Raw genomic sequence first — 20,829 nt, forward strand, 5'->3', positions numbered from 1 at the left:
GGGGGGGGGGGGCTTTAAAAAACAAACAAACACCTGCATTTATAAGAATGCAAAAATGACAAGTCTCCAAATGGCCCTTAATATCTCTTTTCTTCTCCCCCCTGGCTACTTTCCTGCCGCTATTATCCTTCTGTTCAGCTCCATATCGGTCTGCTTCTTCGAGCACTTTTATAAGTTCCTTAAAGAGACAGGCATACTTCTGGAAACATGACATGAAGGCTGGCAACATTAACCCCACCCTGTGGGAATCCCTTGCAGATGACCGCAGCTCCTGGAGACAATCAGTCAGGTTGTGTATCTACAGCAGTGACCAGAAGATGAGTGACCACTGGGAGGAACACAGAGAGAAGAAATGGCATGGTACATCTGCAGCAGCACAACCAGACTCCTTCATCTGCCCCAGCTGCAACAAAACATGTCTCTCCCTTATCAGTCTCCACACCCACAGCAGGTGCTGCTGTAACTCTCCAACAGTTTGACTTCACTCCCGAAGGAGCAGTTCTCCACTGTCTCCTGACACAGACAGATGCTAACCACAACTTCAGTGCTGCCTGGATTTTAAAGCCTGGATTGATTTCTCTTTTTGCAGTTTAAAAGGTGATCAATGTTCATTCATGGGAAAATGCCAAAGGTGACGCAAAGTAGGTGAACCAATTGTATTTCAGATGGTCTTCAGGAGAAGTTACCTAGGATCCTCAGAATGTTACATTCCGTTCTCATGCTCCATTAACTGAGGGCTGGGGCCATAGCTGAGTGATACAGCATGTACATTGTACACAGAAGTTCCTCCACCTAATCCCTGGCAACTTCCATTTAAAAAAGGTGGAGGTACAGATGATGTGAAATACCTGTACCTGGGACCCTGGAGAGCCACTGCCAGTAGATAGCATTTGCTGGATGGATGTATAGTCTGACTTGGGATAAGACAGCTTCCTCCAATATCCCTTCCTTAACCGACACCACCTGTTTCACTTGCCTGTGTTCTTGGCAAGACCATCCTTTGCTCTTTGCAGCACAAAGACTTATGACATCACAGAAGGCTGCCATGGATATTCTCTGGCAAACAGGTTGAAGCAAGCTAGTTAACCCAGAGCTATGTGACATCCTTTGGGACTAGGAACCTTTACATCCCTGATCAGTTAGACATGGCAAAGCCCATTGAAACAAATGAGTTAGTTGTGCTTAACTCAGTGCAGAAGTGAACTGCTACATGGGAAGGTGCCACATACCAAATCCAGAGCATTGGTCCATCTAGCTGAGTAACTGTCTATATTGACTGGTAGCAGCTCTGCAGAGTTTCAGGCAGGAGTCTGTCCCAGCCCTACATGGGGATGCTGGAGATTGAATCTGCATAGAAAGCATCAGATGCTCTTCCACTTAGCTATGGCAACCCTCAAATTAAAGTATTACCACCATGGGATGCAACGTACCTTAGGCACCACAAGATGTGTGGCAGTTTCAGTTGCCTAGCACTTGACATCTTTAAGAAAAGACAACCAAGAGTGCCTGCCTGCCTTCTCCTTTCTCCATAGTCAGGCTATATTTGACTGAAGACCAAGAAGATAACCTGGGGGAACATATGCTCCTTCAGGCAGGGGCAGACCAAAATTTGATGCCCCCAGAGCCCTTGCGCTGCCTTCCCAAGCCAGGTAAGTGAGGTGCTGGGCTTTGGGAAGGAGGTGCAAGGGCTCTGGCAGGGTCCTAGAGCCGTCCCACCTCCTTCCCAAAGCTGGGCAAGTGCTAAGTAGGCTTTGGAAAGGAGGCGGGAAGGCACCCCCCTCGGCTTGGCACCCTGTAAAGGAGAACCCGTCATGGTGCCCTAAATCTGCCTCTGCTCCAGATGCCGCTGGATTACAGCTCCTGTCTTCCGTGGCCATTGTCATATTGGATGGGGATGGAGCTGGAATCCAGCAACAAATGGAGGGCCTCAGATTCCCCGTCTCTGTTCTTTTTCCGTTCAGAGGTTTCTCAGTTTACCCAGAGGTAGGGTGGAGGCTGTGGGACTACAAGATCTAGAGAATTCTAGCAAGGGATGGAAAGTAGCTACTATCCCATAGGGATGACTCAGCTTCAGAGGGGAAAACCACCAAGCCACAGTAGGCAAGTACTTTATGATGAACCACTAAAATGTCAGAAAGTAATGAGCAAGCTTTTGGTAGGAGATCTGGCGAGTAAGAAATAAACCCTCCCAGAGAGACATCCTTCTGAAACTGTAGAGGACCACAGGTTAGATTCCTACTTCCTTTTCTCACCAACCTGTCAGAAGTTAGTGGCAAGATTAGTGGCAAGTTAGTGGCAAGAAGTTCTTTAGCATGAGGATTGATTAGTCCTAGAATCTCCCAGGATTGGTCAGCTGGAATATTCTCTTTTTATAGAAATATTGGAGACCCAGCAGCTCTGTCTAATATTGAGCCTGGCAATCCTATTTTAAGCCAGCAGGGTGGTTAACGTGTGAGAAAGCCAGAGGGACAATAAGGCCTCAGGCCAGGCCTGGAGCAGAGACGGTAGTGGTGGAATTATATGGAAAGAACAAGGCTGGGAGACATAAGATTCCTAAATTCATGTGGCAGAGCACACAGGTTTTTAACAGCTGTATAGTAGGAATCACTGGCTGCTTCACCCAGAATTATAATTGGGGGGGGGGGGGGGACTACATCTGTGAAAGTTATCATTTATTAATTGGTGGTACCATAGTAAATCCAAATCTCTGGAGAACCTGTTGAAACCAAGCAAGCTGAGCTTTCAGATAGGGTTGCTTTTGGTTTCTCTGACAGAGGCTCTGTGCGTGCAACAACAGCATGGCAAGCAGAAAAGCAACAGATGTTGCTTTTTCTAAAAGATGACACTCTTTAGATGAGAAGCGATGCAAAGGAGATAAGAATTTGTGTGTCTATAGTAACTGTGTGTAGAAGGGCACATTGCAACAGGTGAAGCTATGCAGTGAGATAACCTATACTTACAAAAAGGATTACAAACTACAGTGGTACTTCTGGTTAAGTACTTAATTCCTTCCGGAGGTCCGTTCTTAACCTGAAACTGTTCTTAACCTGAAGCACCACTTTAGCTAATGGGGCCTCCTGCTGCCGCCACGCCGCTGGAGCACGATTTCTGTTCTCATCCTGAAGCAAAGTTCTTAACCTGAAGCACTATTTCTGGGTTATCAGAGTCTGTAACCTGAAGCCTATGTAACCCGAGGTGCCACTGTAGTTGAAAAGAGTACAAGTGTCAAAGACACTGGAGCCCTGTCCACTTTCCCCCTTGGTCATCCTGACATCCTTTGCAAGCATTCAAAAAGGATACTCTTTTGATAAAGACCTTTAGAGGATCAGTCAAGGACATGTTTCTGCCTGAGGACAAGTTGGTGTCTCCTCTCCCCAGTCACATACCTACATTTCTGGGGGCCTGAAGACTGAACTGTCATAGGGGCCCCTTCGCAACCAGCAACAAGTTCTGGACAACCACTGTTCTCTTCTTCAATGGGATTGTTTCATGACAGTTCAACACACTTTTACAACACCTGTGCTACTGACTCTCAAACTTTGGGATTGTTGAAATATATACAACTAAAAATTAATCAATTTGATTCAAATCAATGTGACTCAAATTGGATCCACTTGTCCCAATTTTTTAAAGCAATTGCACTAAAGTTACTTCTGGGGCCCCTCTGGGCCCTGAAGTTCAAGCCGCTACTGAAGTTACAATTTCACTGTTAACTAGCCTAAACATAGCAAGCCCTGTGCAGGCTAAACTTAATGGAAAGTTTACTTTGTTTGTCTTCCCAGGCCAAGCTACACTTGCTGAAATTATCTTAATTCTCTTAGGAGGCAGTTGTCTCACCTCACCTCAAGTGTGGGCCAGCCCTGGGCAACTTCCTATGTCCCTAAGGCCAAATTAGAAAGATACCAATTTTAAAAGAATACTAATTGTAAAAGAATGGCTTTATAAATAGGAGGTGCAGGGCACCCATTCCAGAGTAGGGAAGGCTTTACCCCTTTAAGCCCTACTGTGCTCTTGATCTGAATCAGGCTGCCCAGGACCTGCTATTTCCATTGGAAGAAAAGCTCCCATTGGCATAGACGGGAGCTTTTCCTCCAATGTAAATAGGAGAGCTGGGAAACTGGCTTTGAACTGGGAGTGCAGCAAGGGAGGGGGAAGGATTAAGCCCCCAATCACTTCAGGATACCAATCCAGATCCATCCCCCACACCTGCCATTTATCTTTTAAAGATCTGTTACTTGCAATTGCTAATTGTAAAAATAGCTTTTTGTCCAGTTTGGTGCTTACACACTAGAAATAAAAGACTTGACCGAAATTCCAACTAATGCAGGAGTTTATGTTTAGGTTTTTGCCCTCTGTGCTTTAAAGGCACCATATAAATGTGGTGAAAAAGAGGACAATGTAAGCAGTTCCCCTCCCAAACCAACCCCAGCATCCCAGACCAAATACAAATCATGCTTCAGGGCATCATATAAATTGCTATTATAAATTCATATGGTGCACCAGGGAGTGCCTCATTGTGTGTGATTAGAGACTGTCTCGAGAGCAGTTTAGACACTCAGCCTGCTGCACGCAAGCACTGCCCCGGGGCTGCTGTTACTGATGCATTGTTACAAAGTGCCATAATAAAGCATGAGCTAAAACAACTTAGTTGAAATGAAGATTAATATGAAACATGTGTTCCCCTCCTTTCACTCAGATGGAACAGTCCAATAAATAGAAGCTCCTCAAGGCTGAGAACATTGGGCTCCAATAACAATCTGATTGGCTGATGGCTGCCATTGCTGAGGGCTAGTGATATGTTTCCATAGAGTCTACAAAGCATTTGTGGACAACGTCACTGCGGCATCTGTAAAGCAGTCAGTGTGGGCTTGCCAAATGGTGGAACAGTCGGAAGAGCTGAAACCATCAAAGAAAAATGTTTGATGAGCACTTAAATTTTAAAAAACAAACAACCAGATATAGTTTGGTCCTATAGTTGCCTTACTATCCTTAATTCCAGTGGCATCAGAGGAAAAAGCAACTGGCCACTCATTCATGTTTACTTAAATGGAGATCTGTCTCCTCAGGTTTTGTCCATGTTCTACATGGTCATGCGGAGCTCCTTCCTGCAGTGCTGCAGAATCCGTTTTAAATCCCTAAACAATCTGTCTTTGCTCTTGAGCTATTCCACAGTCACCTGCTGAATTCGATGGGTTTTAGAGATGGGAGGGGATACATTTGTTCAGTGTGCATTTTAATGCAAACCTACCAAGTTCACACTTCCTGACCCAATATGCAAATCGGAACACCGCCCTCCTTTGAAATTCACACTTCTCTGAATTTTGCAGTGCACTTCTTCTTTTTTTTAAAAAAAAATTATTAAAGTTTCAAAGAAGTTACAAAAATGAAAAGAAGAGGGGGGGAAAGAAACAAAAAATACAAAATACAGAAAAATAAAAACAATTAAAAACAAATCAGTCTTTCCATGTCTTGTCTTTCATTTGCTTGTTTCCCTGACCTCCTCACACCTCCCTTTTTTGTATTCTAGTTCAATAGTTGTTTCAGCAAATCCTTACCATTTTTGCTTTTATCTTGATATTTTATCTTAATATATTGTAACTTTACATTTTCACCAGTTAACAATCCATTTTTACATACCCCTTTGTAACATTACTGCTAAAACCACATAACTTCATTCCAGCAACATTCTAACATTCCTTAATTTTACAGTGTTTCTGTAGATAGTCTTTAAATTTCTTCCAATCTTCTTCTACCGACTCTTCTCCCTGGTCTTGGATTCTGCCAGTCATTTCTGCCAGTTCCATGTAGTCCATCAACTTCATCTGCCATTCTTCCCGGGTGGGTAGATCTTGTGTCTTCCAATACTTTGCGATGAGTATTCTTGCTGCTGTTGTTGCATACATAAATAAAGTTCTATCCTTCTTTGGCACCAATTGGCTGACCATACCCAGGAGAAAGGCCTCTGGTTTCTTCAGGAAGGTATATTTAAATACCTTTTTCATTTCATTATAGATCATCTCCCAGAAAGCCTTAATCCTTGGGCACGTCCACCAAAGGTGAAAGAATGTACCTTCATTTTCTTTACATTTCCAGCACTTATTATCGGGCAAATGATATATTTTTGCAAGCTTGACTGGTGTCATGTACCACCTGTGTATCATTTTCATTGAATTTTGCAGTGCACTTCTTCAGTCAGACCATACATATGATAACTTATATATCTGGGGAAAGTGTATGTAAAGTTTTGCACATTGATGAAAATAACACATAGGGATGCATTTTATTAGAGGGAAATTACTGGCAAAAATGCATACAAAAAATGAGCAATGCACACGAAAAAGCACAGGGTGGCCCTCAACTAAGTTTTACTCAGCGTAGACCCAGTGAAATTTATCTAATGAACCTAATCATGTCCACTGATCTCAATGGGTCTGTTTTGAGGAAAGCTTAGTTGCATACCACCCACATGAATTTTCATGTTTTAAAAAAATGAAGTGTGCAGAAATCGGAGGAGAGGAAAAACTTAAGACTGGAAAAATGAGAAACCGAGAGAAACTGACACTGACAAATGCATCCATCCATAAAGGATGGTTTTTTGAATAATCAGCCCAGTCTAAATTTCCTTTGCTATGTTTTCCATCTGCCAACTGGGTGGATGAAGTTAGCATCCGGATATCTTCATTGTTAAACAAAACACTTTATTAAATTTGCATAAAATCCACAGACATGGAATATTATGGGTGATATTCAACTAAGTCCTACTCAGAGTAGACTCAATGAAATTAATGAACCTAAATTTGCCCATGTCCATTTATTTCAGAGGATCTAAGTAAGACTAGCAATGAATATCATCCTAAATCAGCTTTCAACGGCCTTTATGGCAGATTTAAGCCACTTATGCTATGAATCTTTACCTAGTAAAGAATGAGTTTTTTATAAAGTTGAGCCAAAACAACTGACCTAATATTGTGTTCAAAACGTATCCCCGATTTTTATTAAGTCTTGCAATTTTTGATGGACACAATTGTGTTCCTTTGATCTTCTCAAAATTATTTCCCTCCTCCTTTGCCTTCATTTTGTCCTTGGTCTCATTGCCTTTGAATCCTATGTAATCATTATTTGCTTTGAAATGCATGTATGGTGCAGCCGAACAATTTACTGCCCCATCCCAGCAACGCATGCAATATGCTAATATTACTAAATATCTGTATTCCTTTGATACTCTTTGGAACTTGGCCTCTTCTTCTTTGTACATCTTCCCTTCCTCTTTGCTCTCACTGTCCTTGATCTCATTTGCCCACGTAGACACATATAGTGCAATCGTATATGAATGTAAGAGCGGCCTTTTTGGATCAGGCCAGTGGCTCACCTAGCCCAGCATCCTGTTCTCACAGCAGCCTCTGGGGAGCCCAAAGTCAAGACCTAAGCAGTCTTCCCACTGTGATTTCCAGCAACTGGTATTCAGAGACATACTGCCTCCTCTGTGGAATGGGAGAGCATTGTCTTGTCCTTTTCCTCAGGCAGCAAAATGGCTAAGGCTGGCACTAACTACATTACACATAGCTTGTATGTTAGTAAACATGTGGTCTCCGTCATCTATTCTGGCCTTGCTCTTCTTCAAGTCTGCTATTAAGAGTAGGTGCTTATTCCTCTTGTTCTGCTGCTTCCCCCCTGGGGAAAGGGAAAAGGAAAGGACCACTGGATGGTAAAGTCCAGTCAAAGGCAACTATGGGGTTCAGCACTCATCTCACTTTTCAGGCCGAGGGAGCTGGCATTTATCCACAGCTTTCCGGGTCATGTGGCCAGCATGACTAAGCTGCTACTGGTGCAACGGAACAAGGTAACGAGTGCCAGAGTACATGGAAACGCCATTTACCTTCCCCTCCGCAGTGGTACCTATTTATCTACTTGCACTGGTATGCTTTCAAACTGCTAGGTTGGCAGAAGCTGGGACAGAGCAATGGGAGCTCACCCCATTGTGTGGATTCAAACTGCCAACCTTCCGATCAGCAAACCCAAGCGGCTCAGTGGTTGAGACCACAGCAACACCCACATCCTCCCCTGGGGAATACCACTCTTTACCACTCAATTGGAGCAAGCAGCAATTTGGATTTCTCACAGATTGCCATTTGTTATGATCTATCACTAAAGAATGGGTTTTCCTTTGGAAAGGAGCGGGGCAAAGGGAAAACTACTCGAACTCAGACCTAGAAAATGTGCACCAAGAGGAAAGCTTCTCGGACCAGTGCTTTCTAGGCAGTGCACAAGTGGAAGTGTGGATGAACCCTAGTAAAATGAATCTCTTAGTCATTAATGAATCTTCCACATGGACATCTCCTAATCAGATACTTTGTCCTCATGAGTATAAAAGTTTGAATTTTAATGTAATATCCTAGAGCCCCTCAACTTTCTGGTTAACATTTGCAGCCTTCAGCAACTTATATAACAGTGTGGGACTGTTTTTTTTTTAAAAAAAAAGTGTGTTTCTGTGTGATTCTACTGACTCAGTTCTGCAGCTGTTAATGCCAGAAGGTTTGTTCTTTTTCTTTACGTGCAATTGTCTTTACTAGCCCTCAGTAAAATCTGCTCTGTAGGTAGAGTAGGAAGGGATTCCATATGACTAATGCTTGCTTGTAGCGCAGTTCCTACCATACCCCACAAAGAGCTGAGAAACTCACACTTGGTTAGTAGAGGATGCCTCACTTGAAAAGGCCTGAGTGGTATTTTTATAATCCCCTTAAGCAAAAGGTCCACAAAATACATTGGGGTTGCATGTTTGGATGCGGAATAAGGTCTTGAAGGACAGGGTGGGAAATGGGGGACATTTACACAAGATGTAATACTGATTCTCACCTAGCTCTGTCCTACTGCCTTGCCTCCACCCATTGTTCCTTCCTTCCAGTGATTTGCATCTCACCTTTCTGCACACAATATAGCCAAGGTATCTTACAATATGCACAGTCCAAGCACCGTAAAAACAACATAAAATAATAAATTACAGCAGATTCAGTATACAATATTTAGTATGGCAGCATTTCTAAGGAGCTCGCTGGGACAACACACTGTCTGTCAAGAAGAGGAAGGCAGGGCTCGGTGTACCTCTTTGGGGAAACTATTCCATTGTTTGGGCATCATAGCAGAAAGGGCTCTGTCTCTTGTGCATACCTGCTGAGAAGGGCAGAGAAATGGCAGGATAGAGTTGTCAGGCAGTTTCATATAAGAAAAAAATGTCCTTAACATACCCAGAACCCAGTCTGTTTTGTGCAGGGTTGGAGAACACATGCCCTGCCAGACTTTTTTGACTACAACTCCCATAAACCCCAGCCATCATGGCCAATAGCTTGGGGTTATGGGAGTTGTAGTCCAGTGGCACTGGGTGTCCAGTGACACCCAGGCTCCCCAATCCTGAATTAGGGTTTTTAGGGAAAATGTATCTCGTAACAATTCTCAGCACCCTTAATAAACTACAGCTCCCAGAACTATTTTGGGGGAAGCCACAACTGCTTAAAGTGGTATCATAGTGCTTTAAAGGTGTGGTGTGAATGTGGCCATAGAATGGAATTCTTGTCTGATGTCAATAAATGCTGGTGCTGATAACTTTAAGTTGACCTGACTGCTTAGGTCAGTGGCTTAGCGGAAGCCCTGCTTTGTGTCTCACAAAGCATCAGGTAGCTATGCAATTCCTTGCCACAGGAAGCCTAGTTAATGTTCTCCCTCAATGTCTTTAGAGTAGGGGTAGGGAACCCAAAGTGTTCTTGCCTGGCTAGAATGTGTCATTGAGCTCTGTTAATGCCTCTTACTTGTCTGGATGAGGAGAGAGGGATATGTACATGAGGATAGAAACAACCCTACTGTACAAAGGTAAATTTACATTCATTACTCTCACTATTGCCTGTGGTGTGTGGCCCTTGGAAGGCTTTCCAGAAGGGAATTCAGCCCTTGAGTGTAAAATGGTTTGCCACCCCTGCTTTAGAGGACAGATGCTGCTACTCAGACATGCATTAGTCTGGATAATTTTATATTAAATTGTTTACAGTTTGCCTATTGCTGATAATTTGGTATTAATGCTACTGTTTCAGGTTTCTTTTTTTAAATTTTATGGTATATTTTAAGGTGGTTGTTAGTTGCCTGGAGAGCCCTTTGGGGAATGGAAAGACGGGATATAAATGCTTTTAATAAGCAAACAAATTGGGTTTTATTATCTTCAAGATGATGACCACTTGCCAGCTGAAAGCCCTAGAAGTGTTCATAAACTGGGGTAATTACTTTAATCATTAACAAGAAATCAAGCTTTGAAAAAACACTGCTCCAGCCTTATTTAAAGCCAGTTACAGTAATGACTTTCCTTTGTACATAAGAAGAACCCTGCTAGGGTGGACTAAAGGTCCATTTAATCCAGCACCCTGTTTCTGATACTGGCCAGTCAGATTCATCTAGAAAGTTCACAAGCTGGACATGAAGACAACCACCTTCTTCTCCTGTTGCAAGCTGTATTGATGGCTATACCTCCCCCAAACCTGGAGGCGCTATATTATGGCTAGTAGTCATTGATGGCCTTAGGGTGCAATCCTACATTCAATGCTCCATCAAGTGAAGGGTGTTAGGATGAGGCAGAGAACTTCTGGAGTTCAAACCCACCCCACCTGCAGAATTGTCTCTGTATGCTACACAAAGGCTCTGCCAGCTAGGCCACCCTCCAAATCCCTGAAAATAGGGAAGCATTGTGAGTGGGCATAGATGGCACAGGGGAGGAGCACACCTACATCAAATCCTACCTGCTCTGCATTCCATGAGGTCACCCAAAACATGCCACAAGCCTGCCCTTGTGTAAGTAATTTCCTTCTAACTAATTCCAGTGGGAAGGAATGAAGTAGGAACATAATCACAACCCCTAACATGCTTTTTGTGTCATCCCAAAAACAATTGGGTAAGGGCTGTACTTAAGTTATAGAGCATCTACTTTGCTTTGAGAAGGTCCCAGGTTCAGTATCCGTAAGCCAGGGAGGGAATCCCTGTCTGAAATACTGGAGAGCTGCTACGAGATGACACTGAGTTAGGTGGACCAATATTCTCACTCAGTACACTGCAGCTTCCTATGTTCCAATGGTTTGGGTGCTACAGAACTATTGTTGGTGGACCAGGATGAAGCCCAGGGCCTTCAGATTCCCAACCAGCAGATTGCTTGGTTATCCTCTGTGCATCTATCGAAGTGCATTTTTAAGCTTCTGACCACCATCACATCTTGTGGCTTCAAATTCCACAAACTTTTCACTGAGACTGGACACAATTAGGCACTGAAAAGCAGCCAGAGAGACAGTCTCAAGGAAATGGATCTGCTGCTACAAATAAATGACAGTTACATGATGTAGGCATCTCTGTTTTTAGGAGGCAAGCAAGCAAGCAAGCAAGCAAGCAAGCAGGGAAAGGGACTAATTAATAGCAAGGAACAGATGCCCCAACAATGCTGGCATTGCTGACACTTTTCTGTTTCTGGAAATGAAACCCCAAATCATTTGTCACAGAAATAAACAAAATGACATCAAATATTTAAACAGAAAGAGGAAGACTGAAGAGGAGATAAACCACACAGTAAACAAGGAGAGAGAGAAACCCACCCTCTACTTAGCACATCTGTTTTCCCTTCCACACATTGAGTTGACACACTGCAACAGCACAGCTCATCGAATGGCAGGATTTACAAGCTCGCTGCCACTTCTTAAAGGGGTTGAGATTCTGCAATGAACATTAATGGATAAAAGCTGGGCAGCCTGCCTTAGGCAAGGCAGCAGAGACAAAGTCCACGTTGAAGGGTAGCTTTTGTGAAGAACAGTGAATGTTAAAGAGTTTGTTTCACAGCATAAATCCATCAAAGCTTTCGTTGTTCTGCCATTTTGCCCCGAGGATGCATTTATGTGGCTTTCACATCCTTTCCAGGCCCATGACACTTTTTTAATGTGCATAACACACACACCCCATGGGCACAATCCACCAGGGACTCCTCTGTGCAAATTTCATTGAAATAAATAGGAGCTGCACAATGTCATCGTACAATGTTTTTGGAAGGGGACTTGTGCAGAACAACTTCCTAGTGGCTTGTGGCCTGCTTGACTTTATAACAAAATAGTAATGCAGGTCACTTTTACTCTCATTTTCCAGATGGGGAACTAAGGTTTTAGAGATAGTGAATTGTGCAAAGCTGTGCACCTTTTCAAAGTAAGTTAGAAGTCTATTGCATCTGATTAAACAGTGCCACTGTCTCTGAGTGCCGTCCTTTCCTATCCTGTTCACTGTAAGAAACAATTCTATATCTCCCTTGGGAATTTATCCTGATACTGAAGGAGATAGAAAATATAGCCCAGAGAGTTAGGTATTCTGAAACTGGCTTAATTTAAAGATACCATTTGGAATAAAGAGGCTGTCGATAACTTCTAATTAATAATAATCTGTTCTTAGGAATTTCTAGGATTAAGTCAACAAAGCTGTGAGTGCATGTCTAAACAGGTTTTTCTTAGTGCTGAATTGATATATCCTAATCACAATATTACCAGCAAAGGAACGGGATAAATTATCATTAGGGCTGTGATGTTTAATCAATTGATCAAATGGCTTTGCCATCCTGATGCTCTCCAGATGTCTCGGACTACAACTCCTATCATCCCCAGCCAGCACAGACATCCTGGTTGGAGCTAATGGGAGTTACAGTCCAAAACATCTGGTCTAAATGATTACTTTTGCTTGTTCGAAATGATTACAAATCTCTCCAAATTAATTGGATATCTTCTTAGAAGAAGCCTTTTCCATTTCCCCCACTCTCATCTTGGTATCTTCCATTTTCCTCTCTCTTCCGCCCACTCCTCAGTTGCTTGACAGATCTGGGAGCATGGCTTAGTTGTAGGCATGGAGGCTTAGAGCTTTTGTGTGTGCCAGTGCCATTGCTGGTCCTTGTCTTGCTTTTAGAGGAGTCAGCCTGGAAAGGAGAAAGGATGGTGATTATTCTGTCTGACCACCAAAAGAAAAGAACACTCTGAGTATACTTGCAGTTCTGCAGATTACCTTGTAGTCCCATTGAAATTAGTTGGGCTTACTTCTGAGTAGATTGATTCAGAAAGCATTTTATTTACAAATCATGGGACTTATGCACATGCAGATTTGTACAAGTTTAATCTGTTGATCAATTTGACTAATGTGTTTAACCAACTATTTAATTGTGTGACAGTCTTACCGCTTATGCCGTGCTCTCTTAGAAAACATAAGCATAACAGATAAATGGATCAGTCAGTGCATAAAGGAGCCAGGGTCAATTATCAATCAGGTCAATGACCTGATGAAACATAAATCACCAAGGATCCCCCAGGGAAGGGTGCAACAACAGAGAATAACCTTTCATGTGTTCCCAACTCCGAAACATCAGATGACAGCAGTGCATATATTAGGGTCTCCTAGCTCATTGCGTGGACCAGCAGGCTAATGTAGGAGGTGATGGTCCTTTAAGTATCCTGGCTATAAGATGTTTAGGGATTTAAAACTAATGAAAAGCACTTTGAATTGAGCTTGGAAAGAGACTGGAAGGCAATGAAGCTATGGGGAAAGACAGCTTAGTGGCACAGCACACACTTTGCATGCAAAACATGCCCAGTTCAGTCCATGATATATGCAGTTTAAAAGGATCAGGGAGCAGAAATGAGAAAGACCTCTGCCTGAAACCTGGTAGAGCCACTGCCAGTCAGAGTAGATGCCAAGCTAGATGAACAAATAATCTGACCCTGTATATAGCAGCTTCCTATGCAACCTAGAACTACAAGATTGCAAAGCTGCACATTAAAGTCTGCTATAAAGAGTTACTGATAAAACTGTGCATTTATTGCTGACATTACACAAAAGCCACAGTATTACACACTACATGACCCTATGTCCCAATGATTGCCAACTACTGGTAAAAAGAAAAGGCCTATTTTCTTATCTCCCACCCTATTTCTGTTCCTATCTTTATAGCTGACTCTTTTTTGTGACTCCACAAGAATTGCTTGGTCACTCTGAGGATGCAATCCTGTATACATTTGCCTGTGAGCAAGTGTCCCACTGAACTCAATGGGACATACTTCTCAATAGATATACAGAGGGTTGCCCTTTAAATTTTGCTTTCCCTGAATTTCGAGTCTGCCTTTCCAGATCTGCAAAAGGGGAATTGGGGTATATTTACTTGTTTGGGATGGAGGAAAGGGGGGGTACATTGGCTGAAAATATGTATAAAGTGCATGAATATTTATAAAGATCTCCGAGACCCTTGGATGAAAAGTGCTGTCTAAGTGCAGATTATTAAACCTGTCATTTTGTTGAGTGCTCTTGCAAAGAATTCTTTCCATTTCTCTACTCCCCCCCCACCCAAATCATTGAAAACAGGTGGGCGTGTGGCAAGCACTCGGCACACAAAGAGTTTAGAAAAGCTCCAAGAGGCTTAAAATAACTGTTGTATTATGGTGCTTCAGCATGTAAGACTGAAAATTAAGCTTTGTGCAAACTCCATTATACCAAAATGTGAGTGCTACTGTCCATGGTGCTGAATTTTAAACTTTTCCCTCCTCCCTCGCCTCTATTTCCCTCTTCACAGCAGTTTCTTGTTTCATTCTCCATGGGCTGACCTTAATGGCCAGACATTTATCAGTGTTCTTTCTTTTACTAAACAACATTTACTCCACATTATATGCTGGCTCGGCTGCATCACAGAGATATTGCAAATGGCTCTGCAGTATGATGTTGCATTAGTTCGCTATAGGAACCTAAGCCCCTACTATAGATTTCTGTCTCAGTTACCTGCCCATCCTGACTTAGTTCAGAAGAAAGTAGATCAAGGCATAATTGATCTGTGACCTCTTTAAGACTTTGCTATGTGTGTATTTTTAATATTAGCTAAATCATGGTACAGTGATACATCTGTGGACAAAAGTAAACCCAAGCAGCAGGCTTCCTGTGTGTTTATACAAACAACATTTTCCCTCTTGGTTACCAACAGGTAATTGCTGTACTTTGGGGCTGCAAACATCCTATGAATCAGTCATCACAATCCCACAGTTATCTCCATTTACTGGGTTCCAGTGCACACAAGAAATGTTTACGTCTGCAAGGGCTTCCTCGTTCGTAGCCACAGAATGGAGAGACAGGAGCTTCTCCCTTCATTAAAGTAAATTGGCAAGTCCTTATGCTGAAGTTCCATAGGTGCATAGGACATGACTTATATTAAGCCAAACCACTGGTCCATCTAGCTCACCTGCAATATTCCTTCCTTAGTTTAACTATTGGCAGCTTATTGACATCGCCTGTTTTAGTTGCCTGTGTACTTGGCAAGGCCCTCCTTTGGTGTTTCCAGCACAAAGACTTATGACATCACACAGGTTGCCATGGATATTCTCTTCAAACAGGTTAAAGCAAGCTAGCTAGTCCAGTGCTGAGATCATTTGCGATCAGGAACCTTTACAGCCCTAGGCAGTTAGACATGCCAAAGCTCATTGAAAACAGTGAGTTTAACTTTGCATAGGAGTGAACTGTTTCATATGAAGCTGCCATATACCAAGTTCAGACCATTGGTCCATCTAGTTCAGTACTGTCTACACTGGCTGGCAGCAGCTCTGCAAGGTTTCAGGCAGGGGTCTCCCCCAGACCTATGTAAAGATGCTGGAGATTGAACCTGAGATCTTCTGCATGCAAAGCAGATGCTTTACTGCTGGATGTTGAACTGACATGTGCTCACTGGACAGACCAACTACAGGTAATTCATCAGAAATTAGAATCTGGGGGATAATTGCAACCTACCTCTAATATTATATGGAGGATGAAAATGGCTGGTCTATAGTAAAGCTTATATGCAAAAGGAAATGCCAATATAGCATTATAGGTGAAGTTGTGGAAGCTGTCAAGATATTTATAGAGCTATAAAATATTGTTGCATATACATTTCATGGAACTTCATTTTTAATAATAAAGTAAAGGGAGATAAGTGACTTTTAAAATGTTGGCATGGAGGACCACAATAGAATATCTCTCCTTTCTTCTTAATCCTAAATAAAAGCATAACCCAAGCAGACATAGTATGAACAGGCTGCATCTTCCATATCAAGAGATTTGATAGAGGTGGCAGAAAGTGTCGTATTTCTTTCCTCACCCTAAAGGACAGTTCAAGAACCAGGATTTTGGGGTTCCTCAGATAGGTTAGCCTAATGGACTTCCTGTGGAAAAGGTGGGGTGTGAAAACTGAGAGGTCTCCTGATATCCTTCTGACTTGCTTAGAGAATCTGTGGAAAGTAAGACTTGAAGGACTATCAGAGGGGTGAGTCCTTTTTCAGTATTAAAACCCTGGCAAATTCCCGGTTATTCCACCCTTAGGACCTACTAAAAGAATCAGTAAAAACATCGGAGAGCAGGAGATACTTCATAAAGTACGCAAGTGGTAAACCGAGACTGTAAAGAAGGTTCCGCTTGATGACAATTCCATTCTAAAGCTATAAGAGCAAGAAAGACAACTCAGAAGTTATAAATTTGAGTTATATGAGCTGAAATCTGCCTACCAGCCATGTGGCTTGCGCTGGATAAACCCCTGGTTTTGCAATTCCAGCCAGGTAGCAAAAATGGGCGGTTTATCAGTCCCACTGACAAGACGACATACATGGCTGGTATATGGCTATGAGAGCCAGTTGGGCTGTTGAGAACTTTCTGCTAAGCACATAAAGAAACATGTGTAACAGTCATCTACCCACCCAGACAAATTTGTGTGTTTTACTGTGTACATGTGTGCTCAGAAGATGGCACTTCCCAGTGAACAGAGACCATATTTACAGGCAGAAAAGCCATACATATATGCAATGTGTATGTGTTTGCAATTGCCACTCTGGACCCCTTATATATAGTAGTCATTGCTGTACCTACTTTCCATTTAGAAAACGTGTGACTTTGAAGCTTTCCTAAGTTGCCACAGCATTTGAAGGGCTCTTATACTTCAGAAAAGGTCTAATCCTCTAGAATTGAAGATTACCTATATCCATGCAGTCACATTTGTGTTAATATTTCTGAAGTTACGCAGTTGAGAGCCACAGAAAAGGTGATGAACAAAATATCAACTGGGTTTTGGCCTTAATTGGATTTTAGAAACCCAGTGAATAAAATTGATAAATATTTATCTCTGCTGATGTTCTAGTTAATCACCATCCTAGGTAATTCCCTTTTCTTTCCTCAAATTGTATTGCGGACAATTTCATTATGCTACAATACAGTTCATATGTTGCAGAATCTGGCACATCTCATGACATACCTTTATAAAAGCTCAATCCCTCTCCATGTGATAGAACTGTTAGTATATCAGTCCTCCGTTGCTGGGTGTGTGATTGTTACATCACTTGCCTGTGTTTATTTTCTAGGCTTGGAAAAGCCTGAGAACGGAAGTTAGCCTTGTCTCTTCCGCTTTCTGTGTTTGTGTACTTTTTACTTTCTGTTCTCTCTCAGAGCTGAAGTGAGAGAACACGCTGACTGTTTGTCCTGTAAATATTGCTAAATAAAAGCTCACAATGAGGACATAATTCTCCACTTTGTTTCTGCGGATCTCCGCTGAGTGAGTATGCATGTAGACATTTGCTGCGTGTCACTGGAGCATGCCAGGACTGATGATTTATGGACATCCCGGAAATGTGCAACACCAGGAGGACGCCCAGAGAGGTTCGTCTCCTCCCAGGGGCTGCCTGGGCCCCAGGGTGTATCCTGACATTAACTACAATCGTGTAACCTAAACCTGACCTGCCTCTTTGTGTTATTTCAACGCTTCTACTTGACAGGCTGGTATATAACTTCTTTCTTCCTCACAATAATCCTGATATAGGTGTCTTTATTCTCATTTTATGGATGAAGAACTGGAACCTCAAGGATCACCTCTCCACATATGAAGCAACACAGACCCTGAAATCATCATCTGAGACCCTTCATCAGGTGCCTCCTCCTTGAGAGGTCCAGAGGGTGGCAACATGAGAACTTGCCTTTTCTGTGGTGGCTCCCAATTTGAGGAATGCATTCCCCAGGGAGCTATTTAGGCACCAAGTGAAAACATTCCTCTCCTCCCAGGCATTCATCTAATCACCATGAAGTGAACCTCTGCAGCATAGCAGCACAATTTGGAGAGCCTCATCCAGCCAGGCTGGTCATTAAGGAAGGTAACATTTAGCATCTAAGCTCTTCCGGGCATGATTTTTGAAGGTGAGATTTAGCATCAGAATGACTATATAAACATGAAGAAGAGATTTGAAACTAAAATCCCCATGTGCTAGTAACATGCCAATTAATTGTTTCTCACAGAAACCTTTTATTTGTCCCTGTATAGTATATTTACTTTGGCTTTCTACTTTACAACTCTTTTTCTCCGAGTGGGAAAACATATTTTATTTACTCCATTATTGCTCCACAGAGATCAGGATGAAAATGAAAGCAACTGCTCTTTCTCATTGGCGCCTTTCCTTTCAGGGAACACATTTGATTGGTGGTGCAAATTGGTGCTTTTGCTCTAGAAGCATAGTTGAGAGACAATGAACAAAGTAGCAGAGATGCAGAGGGAGAATGCATAATCCACTTTCATCATAGGCCAGAAGCACCAGTAAAATGATGTGAGAACAGTGGAGACTTTTTACAGTTAGATTGTTGCAAAGCATTGTAGGTGGGGACTATCTTTAAAAATGGTCCAGAAAATTCATTTGGCATAGAATGTGGCTTCAAGAGTACTAACTGGAACTAGACACTCCAGTAATATTATGCCAGCATTTTTTTCATCTTCATTGGCTCCTGCAATGTTTCTAGTCCTATTCAAGGTGCTGATTCTGACCTTTAAATATTTTTTTACAACTTGGGAACATGGCGAATCTACTTGAACCCTGAGATCACCAACAGAAGATTCTCACAAGCTGAGATAAAATGGGTGGCCACAAGACAAAAGGCTTTTTTTAGAAGTGACCCCCATTTATGGAATGCTTCCTCCTGGCACCCCCTTTTAATGTCTTTTCAGTACCTGAGAAGAGTTTCTTCAGTTTCACTGATCTTTTAAGCCCCACTTTTAAAATCTCTGGCATTATCAGGGGGGGAGAGACGAGCCCCACCATGTACAGGAAAACTACCTTACTTTTTATAAAGTTTGAGTATTCGTGCTTTCTAATTTTTATATTTTGGGTTCCATGGAACTCCCTGCCACAATAATTCAGTTCCTCAAGGTGACCCTTTTCCACAGTTGCTCATTCTTTTTAAAATCCTCCTCATAGCTTGGTGCAATAGGCTTAAGCATGAGATGGACACCAGCACTGGATATAGTATGACCTGTTGAGAATATTGTTTATTAAAGGGTTTTGTGTATTTAAGGCAATACTGATATTCAAACTGGTGTCTTGCATGCACTTTATGGCAGTTTCTACAGACTGAGAGACAATGTTGCTGACACCAGCCTCTAAACAGCTTTTTTTGTTGTTTAGCCATTTAGTCGTGTTCAACTCTTCGTGACTTCGTGAGTACTGTGTCCAGTTCTGGGCACCACAGTTCAAGAAGGACACTGACAAACTGGAATGTGTCCAGAGGAGGGCAACCAAAATGGTCAAAGGCCTGGAAACGATGCCTTATGAGGAACGGCTAAGGGAGCTGGGCATGTTTAGCCTGGAGAAGAGGAGGTTAAGGGGTGATATGATAGCCATGTTCAAATATATAAAAGGATGTCACATAGAGGAGGGAGAAAGGTTATTTTCTGCTGCTCCAGAGAAGCGGACATGGAGCAATGGATCCAAACTACAAGAAAGAAGATTCCACCTAAACATTAGGAAGAACTTCCTGACAGTAAGAGCTGTTCGACAGTGGAATTGGCTGCCAAGGAGTGTGGTGGAGTCTCCTTCTTTGGAGGTCTTTAAGCAGAGGCTTGACAACCATATGTCAGGAGTGCTCTGATGGTGTTTCCTGCTTGGCAGGGGGTTGGACTCGATGGCCCTTGTGGTCTCTTCCAACTCTATGATTCTATGATTCTATGATTCTATGACCCCATGGACCAGAGCACGCCAGGCACTCCTGTCTTCCAGTGCCTCCCACAGTTAAACAGCTTTTACTTCAAGCCAAATTCTCTAAACCACAGCTGAATTAACTCACAACCCATTGCAACTACTAAGGACAGTCTGCTTATGATCCCATAGCTTCGTCACCTGGACATCCGGCTGCTTGTACAGTTTGGCTGATTTAAAAAATCTGGTTGTGGTAAGACATTAGGCTTCTCCTAGCCTAACTCAGCCACCTGCTTCCTTTTTTCCGATCTTTACCAGCAAAGTATTGTTTACGCACTGGGAATGAACAGCTTAATATTCGGGCCTCATCTTTCCACTTTCACCTCATCTTTCTCTGGCCTCTGCCTCACACCTCCCTCGTCAACTGACTTCCCCAACTTTGTTTTCCAACTGACAGTTATCTCCCAACTGACAGTTAACTGCCTCTTCTTCACTGGCTTGAATATACAGCTAATCAGAGTCTCTCTCCCCCCCCCCCCCCAGACCGATCAAAATTTACTGATCCCAACCCTGTCTATCAATATTAAAAGTGATTGCCTGTTTCTCCCCTTTCAGAACCTGTCACCAAGAAGCCACCACTAAGCAGTCTTGCAACATATGAACAGCACAAGGCCTTGGACTTTGACAGTTGTGCCCTGACATTGCCATAGAAATCCACTTCAAAGCACAAAACATCAACTGACAGCCATATACACAGCAATTCTCCACACTGTGTTTTCACATGGTTATTTATTTAGTGGAACTTCCTACGCCTTAGGTTAATTGCTGTTTG

The 20,829-nt window shown here is 42.6% G+C and overlaps 2 long non-coding RNA genes across 6 annotated transcripts; one reads left to right on the top strand and one right to left on the bottom strand.

Moving 5' to 3' along the window:
* The first annotated feature begins 61 nt into the window (after positions 1 to 61).
* Positions 62 to 4,952, top strand: LOC310844764. The gene is made up of 2 exons (XR_014564309.1): positions 62 to 1,649; positions 4,697 to 4,952. It is a non-coding gene; the product is annotated as an uncharacterized lncRNA (long non-coding RNA).
* Positions 4,320 to 20,616, bottom strand: LOC310844739. Of its 5 annotated transcripts, XR_014564287.1 has the most exons (6): positions 20,146 to 20,616; positions 12,730 to 12,967; positions 11,616 to 11,733; positions 9,100 to 9,165; positions 8,854 to 8,921; positions 4,320 to 4,896 (listed from the first exon to the last, which is right to left on the bottom strand). It is a non-coding gene; the product is annotated as an uncharacterized lncRNA (long non-coding RNA). The 5 variants fall into 5 exon arrangements; XR_014564284.1 differs by lacking the exon at positions 8,854 to 8,921 and having other exon boundaries at positions 20,199 to 20,616; XR_014564285.1 differs by lacking the exon at positions 8,854 to 8,921 and having other exon boundaries at positions 12,753 to 12,967.
* Positions 20,617 to 20,829: the final 213 nt, after the last annotated feature.

The sequence above is a fragment of the Podarcis gaigeae genome (genome assembly GCF_964106915.1).
Source record: "Podarcis gaigeae genome assembly, chromosome: 1".
Lineage (NCBI taxonomy): Eukaryota > Metazoa > Chordata > Lepidosauria > Squamata > Lacertidae > Podarcis > Podarcis gaigeae.